General features: G+C 44.0%; 1 protein-coding gene and 1 pseudogene across 1 annotated transcript in view; both read right to left on the bottom strand.

Annotated features, from left to right (window-relative positions):
* The window catches only part of IL1RAPL1 (interleukin 1 receptor accessory protein like 1), a 742,385-nt gene that overhangs the window by 141,770 nt on the left and 583,712 nt on the right, over positions 1 to 16,903 (bottom strand). The gene's annotated exons all lie outside the window — the stretch shown is intronic.
* Positions 9,249 to 16,569, bottom strand: LOC129325642 (heat shock 70 kDa protein 4L-like; annotated as a pseudogene).

The raw sequence follows: 16,903 nt of genomic DNA, 5'->3' as shown, positions 1-16,903 counted from the left end.
AGAAAAAAATGGCACCCTCACCCAAAGGCCTTCCCACAGCAAGGTCAAGAACTAGAAATAAGAGGCTTCTTTCAGTCTCTTTTAAACTAGCAGCAGCAGCCAAAAGCACAATTCCAATCCACACTCTCTCTCACTTCAGTACCAGCAACAGGTCCTCCCTCTCCCTCTGTCTACTGGGACTGAAAAAGCACGAGGCAGGGAGGTGCCTTTTATAACAAATGCTGACATAGAACAGAACAGGAGTTCTGTGGTTGGCTGACAGACCTGCCTAACAGGGTTTGGAGGGGTGAGATTGTTGTGCCCATGGCTACAGAAGGCCCACCTCCTTGGTTGCCTAGGGGATTAACTGCCTGCTCCTGGCTATATAGGGCTGAATGGAAGCTCTCCAGATGGCTAGGAGAGCTGCCTATCAAGGGTAAGTGGGCTACAACTGGAGTTTCCAATGGTTACAAAGGTCTGGGCCCACTGTTGCCCAGGGAATCAATGGATCGGCGCCAGTCTGTCTGAAATTACGAATTGTTCACAAAGCTAATGAAACAGGCCAAAAAGTTGTGAATTTTGTAAAAACTGCAGCCCCACAAAACGCAGTTTCGTGATACATGAAACAGCCCATTTCGTGATGAAAATTGCTTCGTATTTCGATTCATGCCCATGTCTACTGTGAACCTCCCCTCTCTCCATCTCTGTCAGCTGCTACATAACTATAGAACTTCCTGTACTAAAATCACTACAATTGCTACAGATGAGATGCTTACACAGGTTTACTTTGAGATACACCAAAATGAAGGTAAATTCAAAGTTTATCCTGGCTTCTAAAGGATGATAAATAGCACATTTGAACCTCAAAATACCTGGAGGAAAAGCAACCAGCAACTTACTTGTACAGAATCATATTAAGCAAAGATACCAATGTTTCATAAGAAACAGCTTAACACATCAATTCACACACAAGTTACTGGAGTGCATAAACTCCAGTGGTTAAACCCCAACATATTCTGTTACTGAAGAGAATGTGTCACTTCATGCTTTCCAGAATTTGCTGGATAGGAATTATTTCTTTATTGTTGCATTGAGAGCAATTCTCTTAGGGTAAGTTTTTTTAAAAAATGACTTCTAGCCATTTTAACAGGCCCTTCACCATCAGAAATGAAAACAGCTAATGAAAGACACTTTTTAATACTAGCTACATCCATCTTTGAAGACACAATGCCAGTTCATCGAATAGGCCTGAGTAGAATTCTGAGTTGACCAAGTTAGAACAGCACTGTGTATCTACTGTTCTTACTAACATCCCATGAAGGGGGGATTTACAATATTTATCATATAGAAGAGGCTTAGTGGTACAGCATCAGCTTGGCGTGTAGAAGGTCCCAGGACCATTTTCACATGTCTCAGCATAGTGGTAAACTCATGAAATGAGGGCCTCTTCATGGCGCGATTTCTGATATCATTGCGACATGATTCCATTTTGGTGGCGCAATGACATCAGAAAACATGCCATGAAAACGCCCTTGTTCTGTGAGTTTAGCACTATGCCAAGGCATGTGAAAACAGCCCAGGTTTAATTGCTGATACGTCCAGTTAAACAGATCAGGATGTAATTGACACCCTGGAGAGCTACTGACAATCTGAGAAGACAGTATTGACCTTGATGGATAAGTGGTCGGATTCAATATATGGTCAGGTTCCACATACAGTGTAATCCTAAACAGAATTACTCTAGTCTATGCACATTGAAATCAATGGGCTTAGACTGGAGTAACTCTGTTTAAGATTGCACTGAAAAATTTGTTTGAAGCTTCCACCCTGTGTCAAGCAATTGGCAATGGAGTTTCACACATGCAAGCAGTGAAGAGGGAAAAATCATATGTAGTAAGGTCATGATTTGAAAGGGGCAGGGGCGGAGCAAGGGTTTACCTCGCTTGCGGCTGGCCGGCCGGCCGAGCGCCCCCACGAGCGCGCGCGCGCATGCGCGCGCGCACACCGGCCTGCGTGATGACATCACGCATGACGTTATCATGGGAGCGCACGCGCCGCCGCCGGCCCAATTGCTGCGGCGGGCGGCCTCCGAGCTCTCCCGCTCGGTTGCGTGCGCCGCCGCAGATGCCTGCCCGCGGTGGCTGCGCCTGGCCAGGGGCTTGTGCTGGCGGCAGCAGCGGCGCGGGGTGGGAGGGATAGGAGGCTGGTGCTTTGTGGCGCGCGCTCCCGCCCGCCGAGCCTCCTCCAGCGCTCCCTCCGGCACCCCGCGCCTGCGGCCACCGCCTACCTGGCCTCTATAGGCCCGCCGCCCCTGGAAAGGGGGCATGTGGTTTTTAAATCTACCACAGAGCTCCATCTCAAACCAGCAATAATAATTTCTGGATGTAAAACTCAGAGACTGAGGTTCATGTCCCCTCTCACTTAACAGTTCAGGGCAAAGCTTTCAGCTTCAGTTCCACATTCCCATATACCCAACCTCTCTGGTCATCTGCAGAGGTCCTGTTTCGGGTGTCCCCATCAGTTGAATCTGGATGAGTGGCAACTTAAGAGAGGGCAGTCATGGTACAAAACTTTGCAACTCCATCACAAGGAAAATTCGTCTGTCTCCCTCAATCATTTTCTTTCACCTGTAGGTGAAGACTTTTTTGTTTTGTTTGACGTTCCATCTCTACCTCTTATAATCCCTGGTCCATGTTTATGTTTTTCTGTGTTTCTATTGCATTGTATTATAGTTAATGTGTTTAAATATTTTATTTGTGTATATATATGTGTGTGTGTGTGTGTGTGTTTCTTTAAATATGTTTTCATGTCTCAAATATTTTAATATTTTGTTTATTTTTTCATATTCATCACCCTGGGAATCCTGAATGAGGTGGAAAGGCAGCACAGAACCATATTAAATAAATAAATAAATCCATAAAGCAGGAATAATAATCTCACAGTGCTATTGTGTTAATGAATACGGAAAGATTACATATTGCAAAAGATGGAAGTGCTATGTATATGATAATTGTAGTGGCAGTTTACAGACTGCCTGCAATTTGTCTGGCTTTGCATGCAGAGTGATTTATGAGCCTATGTGCTTCAGATAGCGCTGAACTAAAGACTGAGAAATTCTGCATTTTTCTATAACCATATGTTTTACAAAGTAAAATATAGTGAAAAACATGACAGGCAGAAGGGCTAATATTAACTTGAGCTGAATAATCCTAAAGGACATTTTCTAAGATTGGTGCAGATTAAATTGAAAAACTATATTGTCCTGACTGCATGTTTGATATAAAGTCAACAGACCTTTTGAAAGAAGTTGGTGCTGTTGATCTGCAAAGAGAGCATGTTCAAGTTGGGGATGGAAACCTGACATAAGCATTCAGACAACAGATGAAACTCAGGGTAGGGTTTAACATAAGAGTTGCTGGCTTCCTGTATCAGGTGGAAGATCACTTGCCCCTGGCTAGTATTTCCTGTTGCTGCTCAGTTGAGCAATGGGAGAAAAATGGAGGGAAATGGAGACAGTGAATTCCAACAAATACCCTGACAAGATAATGTCACTTCCAGGGTGACTGGGTGATGTCATCACATCCCCAGCAATGCTCTAGCATTCAGTCAAATCTCTATGGTTAAATCATAGAGATTTGGCTGAATGCTGGAGCATTGTTGATGATGTCACCAGTGATCTCGTTACATCACCAACTCCTGAAGTCTGTCTCCTCCTGGTTAGCTTAACAATATTTTGAACATGTATTCACAACCAAGCCCATTAGAGATGTTTCCAGAACAACATGGCTGTCATCAAAATCAGAACTGCATAATTGGGGACCCATGAGAAATTCACAGGGAGATTTCCCCACTGCTGCTAGGAGAAAAAGAAGAGAGCAGCTGGGAGAGCTGGATGCTGCTGCTGGCAGAATTTAGGCTGAGGAGTCCTCACAACTGCAGGCTCACAGCCCCAAAACTGTCAGCACTCATCTGCCTCAAGATGGTGAGGAAGAGAATGGTAGAACATTGGACACCTGGAGTTCTTTCCAGGCCTCACATCCCTGGTGCTCAGCGACTGCCATCTGTGGCCACCTTCCCTTCCTGGCATCTAGGAGAAGGCAGTGGTGGGAAAGATCAAGCACAAGAAGGGGACAGCAAGAGTGGCAGCCCAAATACTGCTGGTTCTCACTGACCGCTTTCTACAGAACACTCTTCTTTCTCTCTTAGCAGGAGAAAGGATGTGTATGAATAGATGGAGGTGCTGAAGAAACGAAGGACAGTACTGATAATCCAAGTGTCACCAGCACTAAGCATTTGCCTTCCTCAGCTGCCTTTTTCTCCCCCAGCAGTCTCTCCCAGCCAAGGCAACTTCTTGGCAACAGCCAAGATGCCACCTGAGATCTCATGAAAAGTTTCAGAATTATTAAGTCCCTGTCACCTTTCCCCTTAGTTTTAATTTTTTGTTTGAAAATTTGGTGATTGTCCCAAATTTGTAGAAAGATCTTCTTTTTCATCACTTTGGTTTTATTGAAAGATTATCTGCATAATGGCCTTAGCACACTAGTAAAACCATTGTTCACATGTTTACACTTTTAAATTCTGAGCTGGAAAGAAACTAGCAACCTGGTGGTTAATCCAATTCGTGTACAGGGCAAAATAACAGAAGCCTATCCAACGTCTTTCTGCATACTTCTGAAGATGGAGATTTCATAACCTCTCCTGGCTGCCTGCTCTATATTTGTACCAAACTGACCATAATGTGCAGGTAAAGCTCTGTAAAATAAAGATGCCCTATAACTCAAGTCCACTATTCTTTGTCCATTTGTCACAAGACAGGATGAACAAATACTTTCTATACGTCTTCTACAGTAATTTCATATTTGACTGTTGTCATAAATATTCCCTGTAGTTTTCCCTCTAATTTTTAGAAAATATTATACATTGCATATTTTGGTGAGCTATAAACTGCAGCTCACACAACCAATTTGTAGTACACAGGCTCTAACCCAATGATTAGGGAAGCTGTTTTTTAATGTTCCCAGTCACAAGGATGGAACTCGCCTGTGCATGCTTCCTAGACACACAAGCTTTGAGCTCACAACCTAGTGACTGCATGGAGGAGCCAGTGTGCTCATGCCCAGGTCCCATCTATGCATGTTGATTTCAAATGTAGCCTTTATCTCCTCCAACTCAGCCTGTGCTGCCTTGCTTCGTACAGTCACAAGCAGTGTTTCTGTTGCCTATAATGTACACTGTTATAGTAAGCACAGTACTGCCCTCCCCCCACTTTGTACCCTGCATTGTGGGGCACTTGCATATCGTTTGTACCCTGTAAGGCCTTGGAAGGTTGGTATAGGATGTCTTCAATCCCACCTGACTCCAGGAGGCCTGTAATCTTCCCCTTGTTGTCCAAGTTAATGTGGCAACTTGCAACAGTTCATCAGTCTGACTTTAAGATCATGTTTTTGAGACTGTGTTTATGCTGGCCTTTTGGGGGCACTTGGGTTAAGGGAGCTGGTTTCCAATTCTCAGAGGGATTGCTCCAGGAGGGCTATAGGGCTGACTAATATCATACTCCAGGGGCACAATGTGCATCTGTTTATCAGAAGGAATAAGACTGACAGGTGTGGGCATGAGGCCAATATCTACCTTTGTGGCTCTTATCCATGCTCAGTTTGTACTACCACAAGCTTCGTTGCTATCTGCCTTCAACACCCTGGTCCTGTGCCCATCAACATTCCTGCTGGTCCCTCTCACCATGTTTCAGTTGATGGTGGTCTTTTGCACCAGTCTGGCAGCCCTTGGGCTTCCATCAGACAAATACAGGGAACATTCCTTCAGAATCAGGGCCATTATCACCATGGCTGAGCTGGGCTTGCCTGAACTGTGTATACTATAATCAGCAGGTGGTGGTATTCCACTTCTAAATCTTACATCCAGCTGATGCCAGATCCTGTCTGCCAACATACTATTTTTCTAGTTGCAGCACATTGCCTCAAATTGCTATAGATCTGTAGGCAAAGCATTATGCACTGGAATGGTAAATATTTCACATCAACAGGCTGGGGGCTGCCCCTTAGCCTTAAAGGCTCTCTCCAAAGGATTAAACAGCTGCTTTCCCCTCCCTCCAAGGCATGTTTCAGGTTTTGCAAAGAGAAAAAACCCATGCTTTTCCCTCATGGGAGGGAAAAGCAACTATTTAATCCTTTCCTGGCTTTTAAAGCCAGGAGGAAAGTACAGTAATGTTACAATGTTGCAATGCTACACTGTTACAACGTTGCTACACTTTTTTGCCTTTGGAAAAAAAGAGAGAGAGTGTGTGCATACCCCAAAGGAGGAAGGGAAAATCACCCACTTAGCCCTTTCCTGGCTTTTAAAGCCAGCAGGGAATAAGCAAACTTCTGCAAACATGGGAAGCAGAACAGCCAGCAGCTTTTTCAGTTGATGGGGATTCCCCTCCCATCAGCTGAAAAGTGGCTGGCTTTTATAAGGGAGAAACCAGAAGCTCACACCCCTATTCTGCAGATCTTCTGCTGCCCCGGAAGTGATATTTTCAGAAACCACACGAACCAGTTCAGGAACCAGGGAAAGTTCATGCAAATTCATGGTTCATGAAACTGTACGAACCTCAAACCTCCCAGTTTGTTTGTTTTTTGGTTCATGCCCATGTCTAGTCCTCACTATCGCTGAGCCCTGGCTGACTCATGACAGTCTGAGATTCCTGAAATCCAGAAAAATTCTCTAATACATTTTGGGAAGATTAGAGAATTGCAGATTTATCCGGTTATTATTCCCTATGGGGAAAACTATCCAGGGGGTGGGGAGGCATTTTTCAAGCAAGCCACAAAATTTTCAGGGAATCTACTCCTAGCTGTCTACTAAAGCCCCCCCCCCCCGCCCAGTTTCAGGAAGCGTTTCTATGGACTCCTGAACAAGGTACCTCTAATCACTCATCATTGTTTTCTAAGGAAAACCCATTTCCAAGAGGAAAGGCCAGAGGAACACTCCAAAGTACAAATTCAGCACAGAGAAAGGCCAACAGAACCAAGCTGAAGTCCCCTCAAAAGCCAGGTGCCCCCTGAAGAAGGTGCACAGTCACCCTCTATTGTCTCCTGTGGTAGGAAAGTTTGCAAGCTGGTTCTGAGACAGAAAGACGCAGAGGCAAGGCTGCCACTGGCCAAAGGCACACTCCCAAATGCAAGTTCAACTCAGAGAAAGCCCAACAGAACCAAACTGAAGCCAGGGAATGGAATCCACCCAGAATCAATGTGAAGCAAGGGGACCATCAAACCAGAGAATCAAGTCAAACCAGAGAATCAAGTCCACCCAAACCAAAGGGATATTGTTGCAAATTAGCCCAATTGAACCAGTGTCATTCACATAAGCCAGTCAGACAAGGAGAGCTGCTGCATGGACTGGCCACTCACTCCCCGCTCTCTGCCTCACTCCTTCCCCCTCCTCTCTCAAAAAAGATGCAGGAGAAGACAGGGAGACAGCCAGCCAAGAGGTAAATCTGGTTTCCTGGACTGACCCAGATTGGCACAGATTTGTCTGGGGGTTTTCATCCAGGGCCCAGATTGGAACCAAAATCCTCTAATTTTAGCCAGGAAAGCCAGATTTAGCATGATTGTCAAAAATCTGGCATTTTTACCTGGTTCCCTAACCTGAATTCCACAGCACTAATTTGAATATCCCTTAAATTGAATGAATACGGTTAAATACAGCTAACATATATTGCACACTTCAAATTGAGGATAGACTTTTACATCTGAAAAGAACATTTGTCAAAAAAGACAGAAGAAAAAGGTTGACGTGGCATTTTATACATAAGGGTCTTGAGAAACTTAAAAATCTATATTTTTATGTATCAGTGAACATGTAAACTTGCTGATGTGAGGAAGAAATCACAGTAGAAAATACAGGTGAGCTTTTTACCACAGTATATGAAAAGCCAAAAAAAAAATGTAATTGCAACTGGTACCTTTATGGGAAAAAATGAAATCTTCTTAGACCAGGTATAAGAGGTGAATGGCTTGATTTGCTCCATAAAAGAGTACTAGTTGATGTGAACTATGTAGGTATTTAGACAGATTTTCATAAAATTATAACAAGAAGTCTTTACAAAATAATTTGTATGCTTTTAGGCATGAATATGTATTCTAGCAAAAAGTGGCCAAAGGGTCAGAAAACCAAGAAAACGAATAAATTGGTCTATTTTCACTGTTGCAAAAGGTTTGCAGAAGGCTAACTCTCAAAGTTCATTAAAGACAAACTTCTTAAAAAATGAGAATTCAGTCCTTACATCACAAATCTGCTACTGCAGGTCACAATGAAATAAGTCAGGCTTGTGATGCCCAATTCCAGAATGGTTTGGTGAAAAATGGTTACAGTGCTGGATAAAGCTGTCGTCAAATAATTTGCTTTAAGTATGTTAACTCCAAAAAGGTTTATGCTCCAAAAGACCTAACCAAGTGTAGTAAGCGATGAGCAATATTTGATTTGAATATCAATAGATATGGAGGAGGAAAACCTATGAACCTATATAATGTAGGAGAAAGACATATGAACTCATACTTCAGTAGACACCAACTAACAATAGCATTTCAAGAGGGATTTTTTTTTTATGGAGACCATGAGCTTTATTGTCAGTCATGTTGCTAGTCTGATGACACAGAATGCTGCTGGTATGGGCTCCTTTCAAGCCTTTGATGTTTTGTTTACACATTCTTACAGTTTTCATGGTACATTAACAAGATGAACTAATCCTCCAGCTAACCTCTATTTTAATATTTAAATTAGAACAGTACAATAACTAGAAAAAGCTCAGTGCTTCAAGTGACAATGGTAAAGCCACATCAAACCCAATAGCTTCCAAGATAAAGATGCAAAGATCTACACTTCAGCATCAGTAGTGCAATATAGTGGCCTTTCCTGAATGAAGGAGCAGAGGCTTACCCACAATAAAAGCTTTAAATAAGGTAGATTGTTGTCATTTATATATCAATTCTGCCTATCTGATATAAAATATATCGGGGAAACTTCAACTGACTTTTACAATCTATATTCAACTAAAGCTCCACGTAAGCAGCCTCAATGGAATGAACAATGGGAATGCACTCAATAGAAAAACACTTTCAAATCTACTGTAAAGAACAAAGAACAGAAAGTTGTTTAAGAAATTGAACATCTGTAATGTGTATCAGGCATAAAAGTAAAGATGGGCCCTCTGATTACTTGCACTGTGTTTAATGGACTGAAAGAAATGTAAAACTTAGTCCCTATCCATTTCTTCAGATGATTTCATCTGCTGGCAACTGTCCTCTGATTTTGTCAGTACCGCTTTGTCCATTCATTGGTCCATTGTGTTCATTAGATTTTGCTTGACATTCCAACTGTGGTTCCACCTTGGACTTAGGCTTGTAAATAATGGGGTTACATAAATTGTCCGGTTCCTTATACTTCGCTATTATTTCTGCCACTTTCAGAACAGGATCCTGTGTTACTCAACCTGTTCCATGTATTCATTTTTTAGTTCAGCCAATGCATGGCCTCAGTGGTATGTTTATTCTACTTTTTCCACATCAACAGGATCAATGTGCTCATATTTTTCATCCTTATTTTTGTATCCCGCTACAGCTTTCCTAAGCAGCTGAAGTTTCTTTCCAGTCCTTTTAAAGCTTTTGGCCTCTCTTCATGTTCCATTTGTCTTTCATTAATTGGATCACCAAATTTCTTCATTTCCTGAAGTTTTTCCACATATACATGTTTTGACTGGTCCTCTCCATCTTCATAAAGCCAATTCTCTGTATCCTCCAACATCAATGTTATTTTCCTTTAATCATCTTCAGTAATGAATTTTTCAGACACCACACAGCTTGTCTCTTCAACAGCATTTTTGACATCGTTCTTCTCTTTCTCCAGCTTGTCTTGCATCATCATCTTTCCCTCATTTTCAATGCAGCAGTTAATGTCCTGTTCCACCGGCCTGTTCAGGTTAGCCTGAATCGGTTGATCAATACTGTTGATCTTTGTCTTTCCTTTTCCAGACTGAACTGTATTATCAAGCTTATCTTCTGAAGCAGTCCTTCCCTCTGCCCCAAGATGACCTTTTTCCTCATCAGCTTAACTGTGTTGCTCAGTTTGGTTTCTGTGATTGCCGTCATCTTGATCAACCTGCATTTTAGCCAGGTCATCCTTGCTTTGATTCTTGCAGGACAATTCTGTATCTATGGGTACATCATTGGAATCATCCTCTATATTTTGTTTTTCTATTATGGATACATTAGCCACACTGAAGATACCATGAACATTAACACACACTTTAACTTTCGGATTGTTGCCATCATGCTGGGGTCCAATATTCTGAATAACAAAGTGCCCTATTCTTGTATCAGGATAAGGAACATCATATGGATGGGTGTAAAATGCTTCCAGCTCAAAAGGTTCCTTCTTGTGGAAAGTAATAACTTTTGAAAATGATGCAGCATGGTTTTTGCTGAAGACTTCACATTCACCAGTTCCTTCCTTGTAAAATGACTGCCACCTCAAAGTAATTGAGTACGGAACAACATCTGTGATGAAAAATTCTCGCACTTTAAATGCTGATGAAAGAACTGCACATGGTAATGCACAACCCCTTGACACAGCTTCATCTGCATTTAATGTGGTACTTATATCTTTGCCGGAGAATTTACAAATCTGCTCCTTCACTACTGGGATTCGAGTTGCTCCACCTACTATTTCTATACTATATATATCATCATGCTGTAGTTTAGCTTGAGCCATCACTGCTCTCAAAGGAGGTTCCACTCTGGCCAGAAGAGATGCACACATTTGTTCAAACTGAGCTCTGTTCATTTTACTAGAGACATTAATGTCATTCATGAAACACTCTATGTTCATGGGCAGATCAGAAGCATTGACACTCATAAGCTTCTTCAGTTTTTCACACTCTTGATACAGCCTCAGCAGTGCCCTAGCATTATCCTTCACATTCAATTTATATTTAACTTTGAACTTGTCGCAGAAGTAATCTACCAAAGCCTCATCAAAGTTTCTGCCACCTAAAAATGGGTCTTGTAGTGGCTAATACCTTTAATTTTCCTTCGTTAAAAGCACAAATGGAAACTTGATAAGCAGAATGTCCTATATCTACAAAAATCACATTCCTTGGTCCAACTCCAAAGTTGGTAAATCTTGTTTATAAATTCCATAGGCCAGTGCAACTGCTGTAGTTTCATTCATTAGCTGAAGGCAGTTTAAGCCTACTACTTGTGCAGCTGCCATTACTGATCTTTAGAGGTGGACATGGACCTGGGAGAGGGCATGGACTGCTGGTCTGTGGTACATTGATTTCCACTGACCACGGACCACGAACTTTTAAAGGGACCAGCCTGGTTCGCGAACCAGGTTTGTGAACCAGTCACATCAATTCTGGGGTCCCTGACTCTGCCCTCTTTGCACCCAGGCAGCCCAAACTCACATAGAATCTTCAGAAGCCTCTCCTCCATCCACCCTCAAAGTTTGGTTAAGATTGCATTTCGGATGTCTGAGTTACAGGCCCCCAAAGCGGCCACCCCGAGGAAACTTCCAGAACAGAGAATAGGAGCCGCAAAAGCCAACTGGCTGGCATTGCCTCGCAGCACCCAAAAGTTGTAATGAAAACCTGGGATGGAGTAGGAGAATCTTCCTCTGAGAATGGAAGGTCGGCCCTCAGAGGGGAATAATGCTCCCTGATGGGATAATGGGAGAGGCTGGAAGGCCCATTGTAAATTATGGGAAACAAGAATGCCAATTTACTTGCATGGGCTCCATTGAAATACATTACAGCAAAAAAAGGGGGGGGCAAAGAAGATGTGGAATGGATTTTCCAGGAAGATCTCTGGGCCCAGATAGACTATACAGGGACTGGAAAGACAGGCCCCACAGTGCAATGACAGCCCCTGGAAATAGCAGAAGGGCTCTGGGACTGGAATGACAGCCCCCTGAGTGGAGTGACAGCCCCTGGGTGTAGCAAACGTGCTCTGGGACTGGAATGACATGCCTCTGAATAAAAAAGATGATCCCTGGGAGTAACAGAAGGGCTCCGAGAGTGGGATGACAGGCCCGAGTGAAGTAATGGCCCCTGGGTGTAGCAGAAGGGCTCTGGGAGTGGAATGACAGGCCCCTGAGTGGAGTGACAGCCCCTGGGTCTAACAGAAGTGCTCTGGGACAGGAATGACAAGCTCCTGAGTGGAATGACGACTCCTGAATGAAGCAGAAGTGCTCTGAGACTGGAATGAAAGGCCTCTGAGTGGAGTAACAGCCCCTAGGTGCAGCCATAGGGCTTTGGGACTGGAATGACAGACCCGAGTGGAATGATGGCCCCTAGGTGCAGCCATAGGGCTCTAGGACAGAAATGACAGGCCCCTGAATGGAATGTGGGCCCCTAAGTGTAGCAGAAGGGCTCTGATAGAGGAATGATAGGCCCCTGATTCCAAGGACAGCCTCAAGGTGTTGCAGAAGGGCTGTAGCACTGGAATGGCAGGCCCCTGAGTGGAATGACAGACCCTAGGGGTAGGAGAAGGTCTGTGAGACTGGCATGACAGCCCCATGAGTGCAATGACAGCCCCTGGGAGTAGAGATAGTGGAATTAAATACTTTACATTTTAATTATTTCTAGAAGATGTGTAGCTATCGCCAAATCAGTTCCATCTGTATATTTATCCTTCATTACAGCTCCTCTGTTTGCTTACGCTTTCATGAGGTTGATATGAGCCACCTCCTCTATTTTCAAGCAAAAATCCTACCCTTGCCACCCTTCCTGTTATCCTTTCCAGTTCTGCAGCCTTCCAGACCTTCCTGTTCCCATTACGTGTTACACCCTGCCTGAGTTCTTTGCTTACTTTTGCTCAGTGTTCACCCCTGACCCAAAGTACCCTCCTTAGACTCTCTGTGAAAAATCCCATCTCAAACTCTAGTTTAGAAAACATTAACAAAGTGTATTGATGCTTTTATCTTGTTTTATGGTATCACTATTATATCTCTTTATGTATTTAGTTTGTTATTATATGCTCTGATCCCACTTATAGGGAGAGTGGACTATAAATCTAATAACATTAACAAATAAATAGTTCAGGACTCCTCAACGTTTCGAGCCTGCAGTCCCCTTTGTAATTTTGACACACCAAGGTGGGTGCAGACACAGGTGAGCCAGCCAGGAAAGAATGGCCACAGTGTACCTTCACACACACAGTGAAGATTCTTCTAATGTGGTGGCTGCTTCTACCAAAGGAATGATTTTAAAAATCCACACAGCTGATCAGTAGCCTTGCTGGGCAAAAGTCCCACCTGGCCCTTCTCTTTCTTAAAACACTTGATGGGTACCTGAAAATGTTACGTGGTGCTTTAGTGCCCACAAGCACCATGGTCCATTATGCATGGCACATTTTAAGCTGATGATGCTGAGCATTCATGTCTATTGGTGCTGAAACAGCTTGGGGTAGCATCATTCTGCACTGCACAACCTCAAGACAAGTTGGTGACTGCTGATGAGTTCAGATGTGTCTGTTTGGAGCTGCATTTTGTGGGGGCTGGAGCTGACGTCAGTTTTTTAAAAAATAATTTCACAAATGTGGCAATATTGCAATGATGGAACCTACACCACCCTCCAGTATTTGCTGTTTGTACTGTCCCTTGCCCACTGGAGAGGCAATTGGTAGCGGCGTTCTGGGGAAAAACATGTACTTTTTAAGCCTGTTGTACTCTCATTTTTTTTTTAGTGAAACTAGGAAAGTGTTAAAATGCTGGTGCTTCATTCTCTCTCAGCAGCTTCCCTGCCACTTTAGATCAAATGTGCATCAGGATGGGAGGAAGGGAGGGGAAAAGCCAGCAGCAAACACACAGCTGCTACACCGAGGGGCTGTCATTCCGCTCTTAGGTCTGTCATTCCAGTCCCAGGACACTTCTGCTACACCCAGAGGCCTTTCATTCAACTCCCAGAATCCTTCTATACCTTGGTGCTTTCATGCTACCCTAGAACCTGTAGTTTAAGTTCAAGAGCATTTCTGTTACACCTAGGGGGTGTCATCCTACTCTGACACCCATCATTCTAGTCCCAAAACACATCTGCTACATCCAGGGGCTGTCATTCCATACTGGGGCCTGTCATTCAACACTCGGAATATTTCTGCTACACCTAGGGGCTGCCATTCCACTCTGGAACCTGTCGTTTCAGTTCCACAATGCTTCTGCTACACACAGGGGGTGTAATCCCACTCTGAGGCCTGTCATTCTAGTCCCAAAACAGTTCTCCTCTACCTAGGGACCATCATTCCACTCAGGGGCCTGTCTTTCCAATCCCAGAGCCCTTCTGATACTCCCAGGGAATGTCATTCCACTCAGGGGCCTGTCACCCCAGTCCCAGAGCCCTTCTGATACTCGCAGGGACTGTCATTCCACTCAGGGGCCTGTCACCCCAGTCCCAGAGCCCTTCTGATACTCACAGGGATGGTCATTCCACTTAGGCTTCTGTCATTCCAGTGTCAAAGCCCTTTTGATACTCCCAGGGACCATCATTCCATTCAGGGGCCTGGCATTCAACTCCCAGAGGCCTTCTGTTACTCCCAGGGATTCTCTTTTTACTCAGAGGCATGCCATTCCAGTCCCAGTTTTTGAACATATGAACATAAAAAAGCCATGTTGGATCAGGCCAATGACCCATCCAGTCCAACACTCTGTCACACAGTGGCCAAAAAATCCAGGTGTCATCAGGAGGTCTGCCAGTGGAGGACACTAGAAGCCCTCCCACTGATTGCCCCCCCAAACACCAAGAATACAGAGCATCACTCAGCGGCTGTCACTCCACTCAGGGGGCTGTCATTCCAGTCCCAGAGCCCTTCTGCTATTTCCAGGGGCTGTCATTGCACTGTGGGGCCTGTCTTTCCAGTCCCTGTATAGTTTATCGGGGCCTAGAGACCTTTCTGGAAAATCCATTCCACATTTTCTTTGCCCCCCTTTTTTTGCTGTAATGTATTTCAATGGAGCCTGTGCAAGTAACTTGGCATTCCTTCCTCCCATGATTTCCAATGGGCAATCCTGTCATTCGTTTTAGTACCTACGCTTCCTGGCAGCAGAAAACCGGCTCTGGGGCTGGAATGGGGAGGGAAAGGAGGACTCTTTGAGGGGACAGTCAAGGAGATGTTTTTGGGGGGAGGCAGCAGGAGGAAGCCTCTTGGAAAGGACATGAGACAATCTTGGAGAGGAGGTTAAATGCGGGGGAGGGAGTGGATTTCTTTGGGCACACAGGAACAGCCCTCGACATGATAGAACAGAAGTGATTCTGCGGGGAAGGAGAGTCTCCCAGGGGGGACAGAAATCTCCTCATCGGACCACAGAGAGCCCAATAGCTCTCACCAGGACCTCAAAAGTCAGGAAAGGAAGCACCCCAAGAGGGGCACACTGTTTGGGGAAAGAAAGGTTTTGAAAGAACTTAAGCAAGCAGCCTCAAAAGCTTACTGCAGGTCGTCTGAGAGTGGGTGTTTCACAGAGCCCAATAGCAGCCCCCCTCCCAGTCACCTCAAAAGCCAGGAAAGAAAGTGGGAAGAAAGTGGAAAGAAAGAAAGAACTCAAGCAAAAAGACCCATAAGCTACTTTGCACCCACTGTGGGTCTGTGAGTGGGTTGGGATCAGAGCACAATAGAACCCACCAGGAACCCAAAAGCAAGTAAGAGTTTGAAAAAAAACCAAGCCCAAGAACCCAAGGATTTGAAAGGAAAAAGAAATCAAAGTAACCCGATAGCACAGTAGAAGGATTAAAAAAAAAAGTGCTCTCACTAAGCAAGGAAGAATTGAAAGGCGAAAAAAATTAAACAGGAATGGAGGGAAGAGTTAGCCCTCTTGCAACCAAAGCCCCTAAGCCCCAAAGCCCCTTGCTAAGGCACAAGCTGCTCTCGCAACATGCAATGCAAAAGAAAAACTTCCACAGCAAGCAGTTGCTAACTCGCGCTCCTGCCCACAAACTGAAGCTGTGCTTTGCGCACTTTCTCTTATATAGGAAACACTTGTAGGCGTTCTCTGTTTGACTGACAGAGCTGCCAATCAAGGTTTCCTGGGCTGAGATTGGTGTGTTCCAAAAGGGGAAGGTGACTCCACACTGTTGCCTAGGAGCGGTGACAGCGGGAATCCTGGCATAACGGGCCAACGGACAGACGGACAGAACGCCCCAATGTTCAGCACTTTTGTGAAAAGAACACGCACCCATGGCCCGTGTGTTCACAAACAAAGTAAATCCGTGGGGAAATTAGGTCCATTATGATGTCCGTGCCCACCTCTACTGATCTTCTTTCAGCATCAGGAAAAAAACCTTGAGATTGAAATTACACAGTCAGCTACAGGTTTTTTAAGTACACTTTCTAATGTCTCTTTAAGTTTGACCAACAACACGCCTGTAACCTATTCAATTGAAAATGATCTCTCTTCATCCAGGTATTGAACCTGTACTCCAGCACTTCCATTAGGCATCTTCTGAAGCTCATAGGGCAGTTTGAGTCTTTCAGTTTTTATATAAGGATCATCAAATGCTCTCCCATGAAGTTTTTTTAACCCATTTAAAGTATTCTTAATATTTGTGATAATCTGAGGGATTTAATATGCAGCTGATTTTTTAAAGTGCTACAGAAGATTTTTAAATCAGTATTCATGGAAGTGTTTATCATTCTGTCTAGTGCTGTGACCTTGTTAAACCTCCTCCAAACCATCAACTACTGCTTGCATTCAGAATTAAAACAAGAACCCACAATGGTGCTTCTCACTTGACAGGATACCTGTTCATCAACCATTGCAGAAGATGAGCTTTTGTACATGTACGCAAGAAATGTTATTTTTAGTAGTATTAGGAAACTCATGGCTGTGCTGGCTGTAAGAAAAAATGTGCCGATGTAGATCAGAGAACTGGAAGGTACAAAAG

This window comes from Eublepharis macularius, chromosome 3, assembly GCF_028583425.1.
Source record: "Eublepharis macularius isolate TG4126 chromosome 3, MPM_Emac_v1.0, whole genome shotgun sequence".
Taxonomy (NCBI): domain Eukaryota; kingdom Metazoa; phylum Chordata; class Lepidosauria; order Squamata; family Eublepharidae; genus Eublepharis; species Eublepharis macularius.
The sequence above is the reverse complement of the archived record's forward strand: the minus strand, read 5'-3'. Positions and strand labels throughout refer to the sequence as shown.